Genomic DNA, 19,306 nt, shown 5'->3' on the forward strand with positions numbered 1-19,306 from the left:
TCGTAATCTCAGGTCCGCACTTATTGCCTATCATCATGAAGATCATTCCAGGTGGGACACGTCCCTGCATTGGTTAGCTTTTGCTTTGAATTCGGCGGTTCATGAATCTCATAAGTTCACTCCAGCTTCCTTGATGTTCAAGTTTATTCCCAACACGCCGCTCTCTAACCTTTGGTCTCTGAGTGACATTCTACCCGAGACAATAGATCCGGATAATATTAAAGATCTTTGGAAGAAAGCTAAAGCCAATCTTAAAGTATCTCATGAAAAGGTTAGGGAAAAGTATGATCGTGGACGGAGACCCACCACTTTGAAGGTAGGTGACCAGGTAATGGTCAAGAATTTTGTTCCCGCGGACAAGCTTGCCCCCAGATTTCATGGGCCATGCATCATTCTCGATTTTCTTACGCCAGTTACGTTGTTAGTAAGCAATCCAGCCACCGAGAGGATATTTAGGGTTCACCTGTCACAGGTGAAACCAGTGTAAATTTTGTGTCAACTTGCTTCATATAATTTGAAAGGAATATGAAGGTTATATTTTTTTTTTGAGTTCAACTTTTAAGGCTTTCTGCCCCTTCTATAATATTTTGTCTTATATGTAAGCCTCTTGTAAAACCTTCCCCGATCCGTTAAACTGCCATTCTGTCCTTGCCTCGGCCATTACCACGCTCCCGTCTCCTGCTTCAATACACACTGTGGCTTGATTTGAGTAAATGCCGTGGATATCTGCACGCCGCTGACCCCTCAACCTCCTCACCAAGCCTGTGCCCCTAAAAAAAAAGATGATGGTCCAACACAATTCTGCCGCCAAGCTTTAATGTTTCAGTGCCCCCGCAGCCGCGCGGCGCCGTGCAGCAACTGGAGCAGAGGACGGGCCCCCTCGGCCCCAGCGAGGACGACGTGTGCACGGCGAGCCGGAGCTCTCCTCCCGGCCTAGGCTGATGTGCGGCGCACGACCTGCTACTTGCCCGCAGCCTGTATATGTTCACCGCGGGCGCGGCGTGCTTCAACACCTCTGCTCCCCTCATAGTGCGGGCGAGCGGTATCTCAGGGTACTTGAGGGGTCCGAGCGGTTCCCTTTGGACGCAAGCTGCAACGGCCGGTCTGGCCATCCAACTTAGCCTACATCAACTACATGGACAGTCACTATAAGAGATGACTACACTTGGGAATTCAACAACAAATTTGGTGGACATTGCAAAATTTTTCATCACCTTTTAAAAGATTATCTTCAGAAATTCGCCTTCTACAAACATAAATACTTTACCTTACCAATTACAACAAAATATTGGAACGGAATCAAACCCAATTAAGAAATTTCTCAAATACTTCTGCAATTTATCTTAATATCAACATCAAACTTGGTCCTTATTTTCAAACAAAAGTTTATGTTCTTCTGTGTTACCCCTTGGAGGAACCTTTGGGGGGGGAGGTCTGTACCGGGTGGTACACCTCCACGCCGCTAATTTAAATGCGCGCCAGTTGAAACTCCTCTGCTGGAGGAAGTCTGAACTTTATCTACGCTGTTAATTCTTTACCTTCTCAGAAGATGTCACCACGTGGAAAATTTTGAGTTTTTGAACTGTGTCATTTTGATGTGTTTTTGTTTCGCTTGAAGTAAGAAGTGTGAACTTTCTCTTCTAGAGGACACTACTGAAGATCTACAATAGTGCAACCTAGTGCGGAGTCAAAGAACTATTTTTTTGGAGAAAATTTAATTTCAAGAGTTTGTTCTTTGTTAAATTTCTTTCTGTCATTGTTTAAGTTGGCAATATTTACCCCTTTCTTCCCCTTGTTATGAATGTATCCAATCCCGAATTTCTTCTATTAATTTCTGACCAATCTGGTGTATCTTCCCCCAACTTGAATCTGTTGCGGGGTCCTACCCAATAAAGTGTTTGTGGGAGGGTGTTTTCTTTCCCCTAACGCCTAGAACCTTCCGCGAGAGGATATAAACTGCTGATTTTCGGGTCTCCGGGCCACTTCTGTTCCATCTTTCAGTGTGTTAAGTACATAGCAGGGGGCGGGAAGCGCCTCTTTCTTCGGCAGCGGTCAACAACAAGGTAATGGCCGATTAATAACTTCTTTCTTTGCTAGCTCAGCAGTTTAACTTTCGGGGCGGGTTCTAAGCGTTCAACCATGTAACCTTTTCCTAAAATGTAACTACTCTTTTCATATATTCTCTTTTAAAACGACATATCGGGATAGAGAGTGCTTAACCCTCTCGAGCTCCCACTCACATCGTCTTGAGGTGAACTTATTTTTCTCAACCAATTCTTCCGTAATGTAATGTAAATTGTTATTAAGTCACCTCTGTAGTATGGGATTAGCCCTTGTATTAATGGCCTAGTGCCAAGTAGGTCTTAAGCAAAGTGTATTAGGAGTGCAAATTCGCCTCCTCTCAAAATGTATTTTAGAGGTCATGTATTAACCTTCTTGTCATTTAACAGACCTCAGTAGGTTGGGTATTTTACCCCTGTGTATACGTCCTTGGAGGACAGCTTAAAAGTGGAGTTTGGAGTGGCCTATGATAGGCTTGGATTTTAAGGGGAAATTGCCCTTTCTTGAAAATTGTGTTTCTGCCTCAAGGAGGCTTTTGGGTGTAATTGGAAGCAAATGTTTCTGGCATGTTTGGGGGTTTTCGGCCCCTTTGTTGTATGGTGTTCATTGTAAGGTTGGGCTCATTGCTCAAGAATTATGTTTCTGACTTTTGAAGCCCCAAATGGGGAACCTATGTAAATGTATTTTTCAATCGTGTTTCGGCTACTAAGTACCTGTTCTATTTGTTGTTACCTAATTTTGAAAAGAAAATATAACCTTGTTAAATTTTAAAATTAATTTCACTTTAGTAGCTTGAGACCTATTCACCACCCAGCACCTTCTTTCATGCATAACTACCACCAAAACACGGTAACAATAATAATAATGTTGAAATGTTGTCAAGTCATTTAAATTCAGCTGAGGTGGTATAATTCAGCAAGCTATTAATGTATCGTTGATGTTGTAATGAATTATATGAATATTTAGGTCTAATTGTAATATCAGTCACACGATGGGTTTATGGATTTCTTGTTGTGCTGATGAACGATAGGAATGCGCGATTTCTTTTGGTGCATAGTTGAAATTGGGTAGTAAAATATGGCAGGCATTCATGGTTCTAAGTTCAGGTTTAAGTGAGGAATCGTTGCTGACCAGCTCAGGTTTGACAAGTTGAGATGTACGGCGATTTATGGAATATGAATGAAATATGGAAATATGAAAACAAGTATGGAATAACATCCCTGATAGTAACAATTATTAGGTGGAAGAATAGCCATGTCGTGCATATCAAGTGAATGTCGTATTGTGCTTGTGAGAACGACAGAATGAATTTGTGAGATCATTTAGCTCATGTGTAATAGAGCGATGCTGCGTTGATAAAAATGAGATATTAATGGGAAATGATAAAAAACAGCTCAAGAGATTTGAGTGTAAATCTACGATACGTAGATATGATAATCATGAACAGAAAATGTTAATTACGCAAATATTAGCAGGGATGATGAGATACTCGGAGATATTCCAAATATGGGGCCGAGTTGAAGCATGAAAACCGAGCGGGGCTAGCAATGAATTTTGGGACTTATGTTGTGATTATTGAGGAAGTGTTTATTTCTAGTTTAAAGTTTTGGAGTATCAGCCATACAGAAATGTATTATGTAATGTGATTGCCGCCAATAGCGCCTCAGCGTCTCTAAAGCTGGTAATAAATGTACATCGAATTGGTTTTGATTAATCGTGTACTTAATTTTTGATATAGGTGAGGATTATGTTCGTCTGATATTATTGATTTTCCTTTTATTTGTTTTTATATGTTTGATTAACCGTGATTTAAGCTTAGTTACATTGAAGGTACGCGGATGTCAGATTATTTAAGTAAAATTCATTGTAGGTGTAGCTTAGATTTATTAGTGTTTTGACTTTTTCTTTTGTTTGGGCACTATGTGGACAGTGGTGTGTATATTCTTGTAAATATAAGTTTCAAGTGTTATGTTAGTAGGACCACCTGATATTCACAGTCAATAAATTACAGCAAGTTCTTTACGATTACATGAAGGCATCGCAAATAAATAAAGTACCACTACAAACTGAGGTAAATCAACGTTAAATTCTGCAAATGAACCGACCTTTGGTTGACTGTTATGAAACTAATGCCGCAAGTTGATCTAACAAGGTGGAATCTGCCGCCATCAGCAATGAAATGTATCACAATTGGTTTGTTTAGGTTAAGAGTAACAAGCGGCAAATGGAACTATGTTAAAAGGCGAGTTCATTTGGCTCATGTAAATACTGAGACATTTAGCCTATTATTTTGTAATGTTTTGTCCAGAGCATTCACAGTAATTTAATTTAAGTTATATTATGGCTGAATAAGTAATTTCTAACATTTAATTTTATTTCATTGTAAACACAGCCTTTTACATTTTCTTTCAGTCACTGGAGACAATAATGTGGCAAAGTTATATAATTAAAAGTGAAATAGTATCCAACTGAAAGAGTGTTCATGGTTCTTTTTTTATTTAAAGCTTATTGTTAACAGTCTTGGTAACTTTAAGGTTCGAAATCCAAGTGTAGATAGATAAGCAGACATGTGAGTTGTCTCAGACTGTTTTAATTAATTAATTAATTAATTAATTTCATTTTGATTTTCAATCTTCAATTTTTAAAATCTGAGACTTCAGTTTACGAGTGTTGAGTCTAGCTTGGAAGGGCACAGGTTTTTGCATGAGCGTTTATCGCCGTATATTTTGTTTATTCATAGTGTTTATTATTTAAATTTTACTTAATTCATCTAATTCGTGGCTTATTGTTGCAAAATTTTTAGCTTTTATTCTATTTTAACTATTTATCTCTTTCTATCCAGTTTGTTTTATTTCATTTTCATTTAATCCTACTTTTTGCAATTTTTATTAATAAATTACATTCATTTAAATTCGATTCAGTCTTGGGCAACTTCATTTGTAGATAGCTAGACCCATCGTTATTACATTTCCTCACCCCATTGTTTAGGCCCTATGACCACGAGGAAAAACCAGGGGACGTTCCACACCCGAGGAGAGAGTCTACGTGAGCGGTGAGTATATTTATTTTTCATCAGCAGCCGAAGCAACAGTCTATCAAGAGGAGCACCGCCACACATGCCTTGAACCCTATGAGTAGACTCCGAATGCAAAATGAATGAAAAATTAAATGGCGTATGGCTTTTAGTGCCCGGAATGTCTGAGGATATGTTCAGCTTGCCAGGTGCAGGTCTTTTGATTTAACGACCTGTGCGTCTTGGTGAGGATGAAATGATGATGATGATGATGATGATGATGACTCATACACCCCGCCTCCATGCCAGCGGAATTAATCAATGATGATTAAAATTCCATACCCTGCCTGGAATTGAACCCGGGACCCCTGTGACCAGGAACCAGCACTCTAACCATTTAGTGATGGAGCCGGACAGAATGCAAACTCATTTGGTTATTAGGAAGTGTCGTCTAGCCCGTTCTTTCTTAATGTAGGAAGAGCAAAGAATTCCGACGTGCCGTACCCCTAAAGTTTATGTAAGACTGAGCATAACCGCTGTGTAGGACGGAATATGTCCGCCTATATGGTGTAGTGCTTAGTGTGAAGAGCTGCCACCCCCGGAGACCTGGGTTCGATTCCCTCCTCAGCCATCCTGGAAGTGGTTTTCCGTGGTTTCCCATTTCTCCTCCAGGCAAATGCCGGGATGGTACCTAACTTAACGCCACGGCCGCTTCCTTCCCTCTTCCTTGTTTATCCGTTCCAAACTTCCCATCCTCCCACAAGGACCCTGTTCAGCAAAGCAGGTGAGGCCGCCTGGGCGAGGTACTGGTCATCCTACCCAGTTGTATCCCCCGACCAAGAGTCTGAAGCTCCTGGACACTGCCCTTGAGGTGGTAGAGGTGGGATCCCTCGCTGACTCCGAGGGATACACCAAACGTAGAGGGTAAACAGATGTAGAAGAAGAAGAAGAAGAAGAAGAAGAAGAAGAAGAAGAAAGAGGAATAGTACACTTTATACTCGCTTCAATTAGTTTGCGTTCTAACCTATTACTGCCTAAAAATCCGGACTCTACATAGGAGATATATCATCAAGTTAGGTACTTCATATTATTAGGTATTTATAGGTTGGCAAAATCATACCAGAGAGAGACACACAAATATGGCGCATAGGTTCTTTCTTGTTTGATCTGGAAGAGAAACGTCCCATAACCACAGTACTGTCTTATTCTTGTTTTAAGGTTGCTCCTATACTTTTAATACTAGACTTTTTCATCCCAATGAATTACGCATTGTTGTGTCTCATTCTGCCCTCATATTGTAACATGTGCCATGTTACGTTACCACAATTAATGAAAATCAAGATACAACTGGGCCTAATTATAACTTGTGAGAACATTTTATCGTGAGTGGCAATTTTGTGTATATATTGTTGTTTCTTTTTTCTTTTTTTTGCTATTTGCTTTACGTCGCACCGACACAGATATGTCTTACGGCGACGATGGGATAGGAAAGGCCTAGGAATTGGGAGGAAGCGGCCTTGGCCTTAATTAAGGTTCAGCCCCGCCATTTGTCTGGTGTGAAAATGGGAAACAACGGGAAACCATCTCCAGGGCTGTCGACAGTGGGGTTCGAACCCACTATCTACTGGATACTGGTCGCACTTAAGCGACTGCAGCTATCGTGCTCGGTGATACATATTTTTAAAATGTATATGTCTATCATTCAATCCCATTTCCTGATATTGGGTAGGGGATGAGATAAGGTGTAACTTATGCCATACTTTTACGTCCGCATGCCCTTCCTGACGCCTCAGTTGAGGAGCTGATGAAGATGAAACGAAATATGATGGAAAAAATTGGGTAACAAGGTGGAAGGAATCGGCTGTGGCCTATGAACAGGAATTCTTCTGGCATTTTCCTGGAGATGAAAGTGGGAAATCACAGTAAATCACTCTTAGTATAGGCAACAGTGGGTTTCGAACCCACTCGTCTCCCGAATGCAGAGCTTGGCTCCATAGCCACAGCGCGTTAACTCCGCTCGGTTATTATTTCAATATGTAATCAAATTTTGTAGCAAGTTACCCAACTAGGGTAATTTTGTTGTGACATCCGTCAATCACGTGTATTTTGGAACGGAGGAAATTTCCAAAGTTGGGTAAATAGATACTTGTAAGTAAGAAAACTCTTGCTGAAGGGCACATCTGGACCCCGTGGTGGAACATGATACCTGGGAACGATACACGAAGAGAAGGATGCGGTTTTCTCCTGGCCCTTATTACCAACCTCCAGTACCATTCGCCTAATACTTTTTTTTTTGCTATTTGCTTTACGTCGCACCAATACAGATAGGTCTTATGGCGATGATGGGACAGGAAAGGGCTAGGAGGGAAGGAAGTGGACGTGGCCTTAATTAGGTTACAGCCCCAGCATTTGCCTGGTGTGAAAATGGGAAACCACGCAAAACCATTTTCAGCGCTGCCGACAGTGGGGTTCGAAACCACATCTCCCGAATACTGGATAATGGCCGCACTTAAGGGACTGCAGCTATCGAGCTCGGTCGCTGTGAAACAGACAGAAATAGGGATTTTATACGAAGGGCTTACTATATTGTTTTGCACTTTATTTTTTCTACCCAAATGAATTACATTACACATCAGTTGTTACGTCCACCTTCTCAACATAATCTCCTTGTAACTGTATGCACTTTTGCCATCGATGTGTCAGTCTCTCCAGACCTTCCTGAAACCATACCTTCGGAGTGCTGCGTACCCATGCCATGACAGCTGTGTCCAGTTCACCAAAATCCGCAAAACGGCGACCACACCGAGGTTTCTTCATGTTTCCGAACAGGTGATAATCACTTGGTGCCAAGTCGAGAGAGTATGGTGGGTGTGGCAGCACCGTGAATCCCATTTGATCCAGTTTGTGGCTCATGGCAATGGAGCCATGTCTCATCACCAGTCACAAGTCTAGGCATGAAGTCGGCTGGATCTTGATCATGGCGTTGCAAAAGTTCTCTGCACACGTCCACACGCCTCTGCTTTTCGTCTGCAGATAAGAGTCTAGGCACCCACGTGGATGACACCTTCCTCAATTGCAAGTGACCGTGCACGATCCGATGCAGGGTGTTTCGGCTAATTCCCGTAAATGTGATGCATTTGTTTCCTAGGATGGCCTGTTCGACCCGGGCACTTTTGGCTGGTACTGACACTGTCACATTCCTTCCAGAACTGGTTCCCCTGTCCGCCGATGTGCGCCCTGTTTTCAAACTTTACACCCAGTTGCAAATTGTTTTCCATGACGGCGAATGTTCTCCACAGACTGCCACCAAGCGCCGATGAATTTCTGCAGTGGTCACGCCTTCTTTCCATAGGAACCAAGTCGTATATCGCTGTCCCTGACGGTTGCTTTTCACGTTGTCTGCTCCTACGCTGACAGTGTTGTTATGAAATGCCTATGACGAGTGCATTCGTTGGCCCCTGTGCGTGTGCTGCTACTAACTGGTGGAAGAAGACACTAGGTACACGTCACCACCTTCAAAAGTGAAATGTGTACCATACCCGGACGTACAAAAAATAAAGTGTAAAACAATATAGTAGTGTAAAACAATATAGTAGTCCCCTCGTAAAGATAGATGATAAAATGTCCTTCCATAAGTAGACGTATATTTCCATGCTCCTATCTATTAAATCATTTTCAGAGGCTATTAGGTAAGGCCCCAAAACAGCATATCAGATTTCGAGTTAATGTACACCTTCTTAGAATAGGACTCAGTGCTTTATGATGATAATAATAATAATAATAATAATAATAATAATAATAATAATAATAATAATAATAAATTATTAATAATAATTGCATCTGGGAGATAATAATAAAAATAATAATAATTATAATTATAATTTTAATAATAATAATAATAATAATAATAATTATTATTATTATTATTATTAAAACTGAGGAATCCTCTGGTGACCCCTGGCTCCCATTTACCTTGATTTTCGGCACACTAGTAGTAGTAAAATTCTGAACGAATCTAATAAAAATTCTATTTTTCAACCATTTCTGATACACTTGTCTAGGAAATTAATTTCAGACCGGGCGAGTTGGCCGTGCGGTTAGGAGCGCGCAGCTGTGAGCTTGCATTCGGGAGATAGTGGGTTCGAATACCACTGTCGGCGCCCTGAAAATGGTTTTCCATTTTCACACCTAGCAAATGCTGGAGCTGTACTTTAAATAAGGCCACGGCCATTTCCTTCCAACTCCTATCCCATCGTCGCCATCGTCGACCTATCTGTATCGGTGCGACATAAAGCCACTAGCAAAAAAAATAATTGTGACTCGAGTATCCTGGTTTAGAATTCTGGTGTCGTCGGGATGGTTGTACACTAGAACCACCTTGTAGAAGCAGGAAGGGCAAATCACCAACCAGTATCTAAATTGGGCCTGGATGTTTCTGCCGATCCCTGTGAAACTTGGGAATGTGACGTTGGAAACGAAATTTTTTGCTCTATTTTGTCTGTTATATTCTGAAACGTACAAAATGAAACTAAGTAAATGCACCGCAAAAGTAGTGGAATGTAACTGAGTGAAATGAGTTACTTAGGGAATATCAGTTGTTTACAATTTGCCTTACGTCGCACCGACACAAATACAGATAGGTCTTACGGCGACAATGGGATAGGAAAGTGCTAGGGGTGAGAAGGAAGCGGACGTGTCCTTACGTTAGGTACAGTCCCAGCATTTGCCTGGTGATTAAATGGGAAACCATGGAAAACCGTGTTCAGGGCTGCCGACTGTGGGATTCGAACCCACTATTCCCCGTATTCAAGAAATATAAGATTAGGAAATGGAGGTTAGAGGAGATTGTCACGTGAGTTGTAAAATATATAGTCAATGATGTCAGAAGAAAGACGGTCATAAAATGTAACCTATCCTAATGCATTTGTAAAGACCATAAATGTACTCACTAAACACAGATACGTGTATTAGAAAGATGTCTCTGAAGGAAGGAGCATAGTATAGTAATTCATGGAAGTGAAAAAAAGATGAGTCCTGGTACAGAACGAAAGGAAACTGAAAGCCTTAGAAATATGATGATATAGGAAAACGTTGGAAGTAGGAGGTGAGATGAAATGGCATATGGCTTTAGTGCCGGGAGTGTCCGAGGACAAGTTCGGCTCGCCACATCCAGGTCTTTTGATTTGACGCCCGTAGTCGACCTGCGAGTCGTGATGAGGATGAAATGATGAGAAAGACGACACGTACACCCAGCCGCCGTGCCAGCGAAATTAACCAATTACGGTTCAAATTCTCGACCCTGCCTGGAATCGAACCCGGGACCCCTGTGACCAAAGGCCAACGCGCTAACCATTTATCCATGGAGCTGGACAAAGTACGAGATAAGAACAGGTAACTAAGAAAATAAAATGTAAAATTCGCCTGACACACACAGCATATTACGGGTCTCGTCTTCCCGAAACGCCTGCTGCCTAATTCGATGCCCTGATGACATTGGATTGCCACGTTGTCAACCTGATGACATCCACCACCGTACGGCTTCGCTTTCGAGATAGAATTTACTTTCCCTCGTGTCTATTTTTTCTTTTTTCTTTTTTTCTATTTGCTTTACGTCGCACCAACACAGATAGGTCTTATGGCAACGATGGGACAGGAAAGGGCTAGGAGTAGGAAGGAAGCGGCCGTGGCCTTAATTAAGGTACAGCCCCAGCATTTGCCTGGTGTGAAAATGGGAAACCACGGAAGACCATCTTCAGGGCTGCCGACAGTGGGGTTCGAACCTACTATCTCCCGAATACCGGATACTGGCTGCACTTAAGCTACTGCAGCTATCGAGCTCGGTTTTCCTCATGTCAGACAGCGCGTCAATTTGTCTCACGAGGATGAATGAAGCCCTTAGTCCAGAATTAATATCCTTGGACTGGATAGAAATTAAGGCGGGCACATCATCCCTGTACTATGGGACTGGCAAGGAAATAAATACATTTAAAGAAGAGTGTTGCCTCTTTAGATAACTTTTTGATTAAAAGAAGCCATGGTACTGGCTTAGTGTGACCGAAACAAAGGAAATCACTAACTAAATTTAAGAAGAGTTGAGGAACGCACACTGGACGTTAAAGCACTGCTGTTTAACATCTGAAACGTATAAATATTACGTAAGCGTTACTAGCTCCAGTGAGCAGTGATGATGAAGGATTGTTAAGGAATGACAGCTGATGTGATGGTCAACAATCGACATAATCAATCATCATCATCATCTACATCTTACTGCTACTCATGAGAAACGCACTTCGCGGTGGCTGATATTTGGCTTTCTACCTGGAAGTTGAAGTTCGAATCGCGATCGATACAGTTTCGGATTTTCACCTAAAAATACGGAGCATCACAAAAAGATCACCTGATCTTACACGCACGTCCAAAAACACAGAATGATACAGGTTGACGGCAGTGATGTCAGATATTACTTGAATGATCTGATGGAAGTTTCTTTTATCGCTATTCATAAATATATGAGACGCGCTGTAGGGTTTTTAGCCTTGAATTTGGGAATATGATGTTATATATAGGGTGTATAAGAACTATACCGACAAAATAATGAGTGATGTTTTTAGTTTTAATTTAAGAACGATGGTGCAATCGGATTGGCGGAGAAAGCATTTCTTTCGAGAAAATCGGGTTACTTAGTTACTTTCGGGAGCGCGATTCAAATTGACGAACTCGCCGTTATTTGCTGTTCCAGAGCGCAAGCCGCTGCCGTACTTCAGAGAACAGTAAGGCAGGGAGGGGAAGTGGGGTGTATGATGGAGACAGAAGATAATGCACCGTGAGTATGCACAAATTTCCTCTCGTTCGACTCGCACAGGATTGTATTTGTCTTTTACAGGCAATATCCACAGTTCGTTTATTAAACAGCCGTAACTGCACACACAGTACAATAACACACTGTAATTAAGACACACTTGTCAGTCAAGGAATGCACCAGATCATTTCTCCTCTCGTCTGTTGGTCGCAGTAACATTATTATTTAACAAGCTTGAAGATTCAACGCTGAAGCCCCATTATTGTGTATTCCTCCTCTCACAACACTCTTAATGGAATGAAATGCTAAACGAAGGAAACTCAACGAACAATGGTTTGATTACAGTAGATGTTCAATATGCCCACGTCCTACTTCGATGCACAGTTCACAACGGTGTAATAGCGACCTTTGGACTCTGTTCAGGATGTGTGGTGTGTCGCGAATGACCTGGAAATCTGCCTGTATTCTTGGTACACGTCCATCTTCCCTTTCTACGGGGTTCACATAGTGGTCAGTTTGTGCAGAACACACTGACTACTGGGACTAGGAAGCGACTATGGGAAATGAACGAGAAACGTGCATTCGCACCTAGCATTGTCTGTGTCTTCCCCTTCCCATTTACCCTGCCTTCCCTTCCCTCCTCTGACCCACAGCAATAGGCAGCGGCTGGCTCCCTGGCAACGAAAACACAGCAAATGCAAATTCGTCAATTTGAATCGCGCGCCCGGAAATAATAATGTAACCTGATTTTCTCGAAAAGAAAAATTTCCTCCGCCAATCCGATTGTACCATCGTTCGTAACATAACACGAAACGCGTCGGTGATTTTTTTCTAACGGTATAGTTCTTATTTTCGAAAATATTTCATTTTAACCCCAGGTGTTTCTAAGGTGTCACTATCGCGACTTAAGATTAAATCAACGTATGATCGCCCATCTCATACCTATAAATAGGGGTAATCTTGAGTCGTATGTATCTGTCTGCATCGGATTGTGAAGCAGTGCTACAAGCAGTGAGGTCCTCACAGAGGCTGCCGGAGAGCTGGGGCAGTGCTAAGGTAGGCGGCTATATTTTATTCCATACTAGCTGATGTACCCGTGCTTCGCAACGAGATTCTCAGAAAGGCTGACTTTGTGGTTTTCCTAACTGAAGTCAACATAGGTCATTACAAAGGTGTCAGTAGGAACGTAGTGATTAAAAGCAATGTTAATAGATGAAATACTCGATCAAATGAAAAACTACACATTTTCTCACTTAACGAACAGTGCTACTGTGCCGATCTAACAGTCCAAAGTTCCAGAGCTGGAATGACCAGGCCGTAGGCAGACCTAAACACTCCTCTGCCAATATTGCGTTAAATATGCACACTTCTCACTCCAGTCAGTGCCTCCGAGTAGGGATTGAATAGCTCGAATGCTATGATGAACCAGTGGGTTACTTGCCAGTAGTACCGGAAAATTTATGAAACAGAGGAATGGCGTGCTAAAGAAGAAAGTTGCCTAATTCCACACCTACTTCCCGCCAATGTTTAGGCAGATTGTTATACTCGTACGATAGGGCGAGTTGGCCGTGTGGTTAGGGGCGTGCAGCTGTGAGCATGCATCCGGCAGATAGTGGATTCGAACCCCACTATCGGCAGCTCTGAAAATGTTATTCCGTGGATTCCAATTTTCACACCAGGCAAATGCTGCGGCAGTACCTTAATTAAGGCCAAGACTGCTTCCTTCACACTCATAGCCTTTTCCTCTCCCATCTTCGTCATAAGACCTAACTGTGTCGGTGCGACGTAAGGCAAATTAAAAAAAAAAACTCGGTACGCAGCAGTAACCCTATCTATCGGAGATGTGTGGCAACAGAAGACAAAGCACATCACAACAAACAATGGGCAATGTAATATTATTGTTGATCAATTTTATGAGCTTTCTATATTGTAGGCCTTCACATTTAGTGATATTAGGGCGTCTTATAAAATTATTTATAGCGTAGACTGTAGTTCCTTATTCTCCGAATTTACATACCGATTTTCATTAAATCCTGTTTACCAATTTTCTCGTGACTCGGTGCTGATAAGGACTTAGTAACAAAAATCCAAATTCATGAATATCTCTGATCATAGTCGCTATGGTAACAATGTATAATACATAAATGATCGGAAATATAATACTATATAACTAAAATGTTATGTAATCTTTATCGATACGACCACTAATAACATAATTATTTGGGAATTAAATTTTAGGCCAACCCCTAAACTACCATTTCATTAAGCGTGAATATCATTATTTATAGCCTAGATTATAGCGACTTATTCCCCAACTTTGCATACCGATTTTCATTAAGATAGGACCACTAATAACATAAATATTTGAGAATTCCATTGTAGGCCTTCCCCTGAACTATAATTTTTCTCAGCGTGAATACAATTATTTATGGTCTAGATTGTAGCGACTTATTCCTCGATTTCTCCTACCGATTTTCGTTAAGATACGACTATTAATAACAATTATTTGAGAATGAAATTTCAGGCCTTCCCCTAAACTACCATGTCACTCAGCGTGAGTAAAATTATTTATGCCCTAGATTATAGCGACTTATTCCCCAACTTTGTATACCGATTTTCATTACGATATGGCCACTAATAACTTAAATATTTGAGAATTAAATTTTAGGCCTTCCCCTAAGCTACCATTTCAGTCAGCCTGAATAAAATTATTTATATCCTAGATTGTAGCGACTTATTACCCGACTTTGTATACCGATTTTCATTAAATTCTCTTTAGCCGTTTTCTCGTGATGCGTGTACAGACAGACAGATAGACAGACAGACAGACAGACAGACAGACAGACAGACAGACAGACAGACAGACAGACAGACAGACAGACAGACAGACATTACGGAAAAGTAAAAAAGTGCATTTCCTTGTTTCTGTGGGCACGTCTGATACAGAAATACCATCCTTTTTAAATTCTGAGCAATGTACAGACAAAACTCTTATTTTATATTTATGGATGTGAACTTACTTGCGTGTGGCGATGGGAAGATACCAGCGTTCCCCTCTAGCATCTAACAGTTAGGGATGAACAGCGTTTACCTTATTTTAGTGTAGGCTATCTTAATTCATCTTTCCAGGCTGTCTAGGACACAAGAGCGCAGTGTTTGTTTTAATGAATTTCCGAAGTTATCATCAAGAACTGAGAGGGTGCACTCGAATTGAGTGAAGTCCACATTTCTTACCTAAAATAAACACTTGAATTGAACGACTTGCTGTCCTTATAACCTAACAACTACAATTGGCTGCGCGTCGCACCGACACAGATAGGTCTTACGGCTACGATGCAAAAGGAAAGGACTGGGATTGGGAAGGAACACGCCGTGTCCTTAATTAAGGTACATCCCCATCATTTGCTTGGTGTGAAAATGGAGAACCACGGGAAACCATCTTCAGGGCTGCCGACAGTGGGGTTCGAACTCATTATCTTCCGAATGCAAGCTCACATCTATGTGATCCTAACCACACGCCCATCTTAGATATTAACAGACTGTCTGGTCATTCAATCACTCACTCGCATTCACAAGAAGCGAGCCCCTAAATTAACATAATACTCAACTGGTTAAGGTATTAAACATGCGAATTCCTGGCTGGCTTCTCACCTAAGTGGTCGTGCTTCGAATTCCAGCAAATGCATGTGCGATTTTTGAAATGAAAACTCACTTCCTGTGTTTCGGATTCCGCATAAAACTGAATGCCCTATGCCTATGATCACGTGATCATGAGCCCCCTTACAATTTCAAGTATGTTTTTTGAAATGGAGAGCTGGAAACGAGCTTAGAATGAAATCAACACTTGTCTCAGCAGTAGTTTTTATGGCGTAACTTTTGATTAGAGCGATTACGATATAATATTAGTCTTCAAGCACTTGTGTAATATCCCTGTGGAAGGAAAAGCGCTGCTGAATACGTGCTTCAAATAAATGTACCGGGGCTAGGTAACGCTCGCCTTAATTGCACCATTCAGGAAGCTAGTACTCTCTTTCCTCTTCTGTTTGTTTCCCGCTTTGTGTTGCATAATGCAGATGTTGAACGAAAGATCGTTACTGCAAATAGAAACTTCCAACTTGATCAAATAATTTCCTCTTGGACATGCCAATCTTATGAATACATTCAATATTTTCTGATGTAAAATCTTCACTACAGGACAACGTAAATGCTTGAGTAAAGATTGTTCCAACTGTGCCTGTAATAGTTACAAAGCTAATGCACGAGGGCTGTAAATAAAGTAGTGGCAATGCTGATAGAACGCAACATTTAATGAACTGACAAGTACGATTGTATTACATTCCTTCAATGTAGTCACCCGTGAAGTCTACTACCTTTTGCCAAATGTCAGTAAGCCGTAGCGGACCGTTGACAAGGCCTACTCTGTTGATGACAGCAATGGAGCGCCCTACTGCGCGGAGTACAGATGCCACGTCAGGAAATCGGCGGTCTCGGAGGGGCTCCTTCAACTTCGGAAACATGTCGAAGTCACAATGAATCATGTCTGGTGAGTACGGAGTGTGTTCCAGGACCTCCCAATGCCACCGTTGCTACCAGAACTTGGCTTTGCTTGCGACATGACAACGCGCTTTGTGATGGAACACGATAGGGCAATAGTCTCTCAATAAACGTGGACATTTGCACCGAATAGCCGGACGCAGATGTCGCTCCAGAAATTGGAAATAGTAGTCACTGTTGACGGTTTGTCTTTAAGGCACACTATGAGTAAGAATAACACCCTCGTAGTCGTATGCCATATTGGGTTCCTGTCGAAATTTCTGTGAACGTGGTGAACCTGGGTGACACCACTCATGCGATTGACGCTCTAAATCAGGTTCGTAGGCTCGTGTCCACGTCTCATCAATGGCGACAATACGCAGTAGAAATGCGTCTCCTTCGTTGAGGTATCTGTCCAGGTGGATACCAGCAAGTGCATACCGGTTTCATTTCTGTACGTCGGTAGTTGATGTGAAACCCAACGGGACGCAATTTTTCTCATGTTAAAGACATTTCGTCAGTATGTGCCACACCGTCTGATGACTGACATCAACCTCTACGTATAATTTCTGGATGGACCATCGATGGTCTACGGAAATTAGACTACTCACGATGTCAATCTGATTATGAGGAACGGACGGCCAACCTGTGCGGTGTAAATCTGCAGTCTCATTACGACCGCCACGAAACGCCTTAACACATCGTGCAGCAGTTATATGAGGGAATGCATTCTCGCCACAGGCTTGACGTAATCCTTGATAACATTCTAATGCATTTTTGCCACTGGCAACCTCGATTTTAATCCAGAAAGCTGGTCACCTTGTGAAAACATGCTTTAGAGCGGTGAAATCGACACTCTTCACGTCAACGCCACACAGGAACAACACTTCCAACTGGATGCCCATCAAGTGCACACTACACATCGACAATAGCACCAGCTGACCACTCCCATATCTTATTTGCGCATGCCCGATCTCCTGCAAGTGTCTGGACTACGTTGCCGTTACTTTATTTACCGCCCTCGTATTCGAAATTAACCGTCTTCATTCCACTTCACTACACTATTTCGATCCATTGGATGGATAATTATTTATCATATGGTCACCATTAACCGAAACGCTTATCTGAAGAATATATTGAGTTTATTTTAGCACCAGATATAGGACTGTATAACCAACAAACTTATCGAAATATTCAAAATTAAAAACACATTTGGTCATCAAATTTTCATAAGTGAGGAGTGTTTGTTCAAAAGGCGCTATTTCCACTCTGAGAAAGTTGTAGGAAAACCCAAGGTTAAGTATAATAAAAGGCATATTGAACTTACCCATGATCGGGTATGGCGCTACTTTTAAGGAATTACATCTTTCTGGTCTGGGTTGCTTATGGCATTCGGTAGTGTTCAACTACTGTAATGCATGTGTACGAAATACTAAAAAACATGAAGTGGAAATAGCACCTTTGGAACAGACACTCCTGAAATATGCTCTAACACAATTATAAATTAATAATTAAATAAATAAGTTTGAATGAATAACGCAGCCCCTGTCTTATAAAAGGAGATGTGGAAATGAATAATAATAATAATAATAATAATAATAATAATAATAATAATAATAATAATAATAATAATCTCAATGGTCTTCGCCATACTAATTACTCTTACGGTTTTCGGAGATTTTAAGATACCGGAATTTTGTCCCGCAGAAGTTCTTTTACTATCCGATAAACCTAACGACGCGAAGCTGACGTACCTGAGCACCATCAAATACCAATGTACTGAGCCGGGATAGATCCCGCCAACTTGATCGCAGAAGGTCCGCACTTGTACGGTATTGTCTGAGACATTCAGTGTAGCGAAATGAAATGAAAGGAAAGTGATAACGTGAAGGTATTACAATGTTAACAATATCCAAAAAAAATAGACTGCATTGTTGGCAGTACTCGCATTCCTCTGGTCCCATATCGGTAGGGTGTAGCATTCCATGCACCTGTCTGGTTCGAGAGTTGAACGTTCATGGTATTCTCTCTTGAGGCACGTCTGCCCACAGCTGTTTTAACTAGCATTTGATAGCCTGAAGATCGTCACTGGGTCGGAATTAACGTCCGAGCTGATCCCACACATGTTTTATCGGGGACAAATCAGGGGCTTTGGACTTGCGAAACCATAACATTCGGAGATGTCATGAATTATTCCAAGGGGATGTCGAAGACAATGTATATAATATATAGGGCCATTTTAACGTACGTTTACAATGACACGTGTTTAGGTGTAAAGGATGTAAGGTTACATTTAGTTAGGGATTACCCAAGTTTCAGATTTGTTTAAGATGAAATGTATATGTCATAGATTTAGGACAAAATGGTTGACGTAATAATATAAGTACCATCCACGGTAATTCTTGATAAAAATGTTTCATCTCCCAATATAGAAATACCATAACACGACTGTGAACAATAAATATTTTACAAATTATTCTATGGAACTATATTGTTAATGAAGGACAACAGAAGTTAATCCAATTATAAATTAAACTCATAAAAGGAAGCTAAATTTAAAGAAACCATTCCTTCGGGATTATTTAAGTTTTATTTATGCATAATAAGGTGATGAATTCAGTATGTTGATAATTTATTAAATTATTAAAACCGTATTTTGAAATAGTGTAACACCAAATGATAGAATTAAATTTAATTCTAGAAATCTTAGTTTTTATTTGCTGGGAAAGTTAATTTGTCAACATAACGAATAAGGGGACATGTCAGATTTTAAGGGACTTTGGTGCCAGATGCGATGCGAGAATTTTGTTGTTATTGCCTTCGGATTTTGAATTGTTGAGCACCAGATGTGCTGAGGATTTAATAAATGGAAACCTTGGCCATCAGCCACCGTAACTTAA

This window comes from Anabrus simplex, chromosome 2 (assembly GCF_040414725.1).
Source record: "Anabrus simplex isolate iqAnaSimp1 chromosome 2, ASM4041472v1, whole genome shotgun sequence".
NCBI classification, from domain to species: domain Eukaryota; kingdom Metazoa; phylum Arthropoda; class Insecta; order Orthoptera; family Tettigoniidae; genus Anabrus; species Anabrus simplex.